We start from the raw sequence: 2,412 nt of genomic DNA, 5'->3' as shown, positions 1-2,412 counted from the left end.
CATCATTTGCCTTTGATGTTGTCAGTACCTTCTTTGACTTAGCTGAATATTTTTAGGGGTGATTTCTCTTGATTTGAAATTGATGATATATGAATGAAGATTTCCYTTAAAAACTTACTTGTAAAGGTTCAGTTTCAGCCCTATTTTAACTTATTATAGAGGGTTGCTTGAATAGTCTGTTGTTTAAGATATTGAGACTAATATAGTTGAGTTTTGGGGTACATTGATTTAAAAATGGATATTTGATAGTGATCTGAGGTCTTTACAATAGAGCTCCTACTCTCTTGTCCTCTACAAGTGCCCAAAGACAGCATGTGAAGAATTTATTAGGTCTCTAGTTGTGACAGTTTTAAGTTGATTTGCATGCCATAAAAAAGAGTGGTAATGGCAATCACATAGTATGCCATTTTGTATTGTGTGGGTGTTTTTTTTTTTTTTAATTTTTTTAAAAATCTGCTTCATTCCAGATGTGCTGCTTAATGTTCCAGATACTGTGCTGTTCTCTTTTGTCCTTTTCAGAGCTTAATTGTGGGGCAAATTGCTTTCAATTTATCCACAAATCTTGGGCTACTGCTTGCTTGAAAACAAGCAAGGAAAAAAGCTACTATATGAATAATAATTCAGCATTTTCTTCCACTTAGATTACTTTAAGTAATACTCTTTTACCATTAAAAACCCTACACAATAGTTTGGTGAATTACTAAATCATTAAGTAAGAAACTATCTTCCTTCTCTTTTCTCTGAGAGAGCAGTTTTTTATATTTTGAACTGAGTAGTTCTGAATAGTACTGAAGCAGGAGATGAGACTAGATTAAATAAACTATTTGAAAGACTAGCAATTCAGGATTACTTTTCTAAAATTTCTGCAAATTTGCAAATTGCCAAGCTTTTCACATTTGGGTATGAGGAATAGGAGATGAGTACCTCCAACTTGCAGCCTTAAACTGGTAAGGCAGCCAAAAGAGAAAGGAAGGCAGAGCAGATCCTTGAAGGGACATGTATTTTGTACCCTTCCTGACCACCTACCTTGTCAGGGGTTTAAGATAACATGCTGTCTGGGATGGAGATGGTCGAAGGACTGAGGAAGCAGGATGACTTAGGTAAAGATATTATGAAAATAAATGMATCCTGGAAGGAAGTGTGTGTGTGAAATTTTCAATACAGTAACAGAGCAGAGTGTGTCAGCTGTGACAGAGAGAACTTACTCTTAATACTGTACTCTGACCTTACATGCTAGTAGGCTAGTGAAGAGCTGGGAGAAACTTCTGCCTGTCCATAGGAAGATGATGAAATGGAAAGTGGAAAACAGCAGCAGCAAAACAAAGTTGTTGGCATGGGGATGCATAAACAGATTCAGGGCCATAGAAGGGAATGCTCCGGAGGAGGCAGGGGGGAAGAGAGCGAGGGTAATGTAGCTGTGGGACAGCCCCTTGTCAGAGGCGGCAGGCTGGCCTACTGCTAATTTCTGGATTGCACCACAAAACTATTGAGCGTTCTTGAAAAACAGAAGGCAAAGGTGTGTAAAGGATTTGTTGTCTTTATTTGAAGCAGTCTGTTGAGGTCTTAGGCAGCTACATAAAGGAGAAAGGAAGGTTTGCGTCCTGTTCRTGTATATGATCTTTTAAAAAATTTGATGTTTTTAGAGCTCATAATTCTTTCTATTGGGTATTGCTGTCACTTAGCGAATAGTAACAGGTAACCACCTCATTTTGGTAAGGGAAACTGTTCCCAGACTTTTCAGCCCCAGGAGCACTGTGGCAGGGCAGGTGAATCTGGCTGAAATGTGGAGAGCTGGCTGATGCGAAGGATCTAAAACCTGCTGCTGGTGAAGGAGGGAGCCCAGGCCCTTAGGAGAGAGCAGAGCCCCTTTAAYCCCAGAGTACACTGTATTGCAAGCACATTTAGAGGTCTCCGTTACAGAAAATGTTTTGTCAGCAGAGAAGAAAGACTCCTGAAGCTGCACACCTCATTTTCAGCAGTGGTAGCTGTCATATGAATTTCTTTGTGAGTRATTTGCTTGTACTTGCAGTCTGTGGCAGTCATTTGAGCCTTGCCAGCTCAGATGTCTGAAGTGGCTGTTGCTGTCCCCTCTCAAAGCCTGTCACTGGGTARCGGGGAGGGGATCCCTCCGGGGAAGCCCTGGACCCTGCTGCCCTTTCTGTTGCCCTTGGCAGTGCCTGGGAGCAGGAGCGGGGCGGCCGCGGGCCCCTTCTCTCCCGGCGCCCGAAGCCGCTCCAGGTCGTGCAGGTGGCTGTGGAAGCCGCTCTTGCTTTGTTGCTTGGCCCGGTCCCACCGGGCTGGTGACGCTCCCCAAGCATCTGTCGCTGTCCCCAGAGGGGCCGCCGCCGCGCTAAGCCCTTTGCCCGCGGGCCGGGGAGCTGCAGGCCGCCGCCGCCGCCGCGCCTGAGGCGA

Source organism: Rhea americana, unplaced genomic scaffold (genome assembly GCF_003343005.1).
Source record: "Rhea americana isolate MKP2758 unplaced genomic scaffold, rheAme1 scaffold_12, whole genome shotgun sequence".
Lineage (NCBI taxonomy): Eukaryota > Metazoa > Chordata > Aves > Rheiformes > Rheidae > Rhea > Rhea americana.
This window is presented reverse-complemented; position numbering follows the sequence as displayed.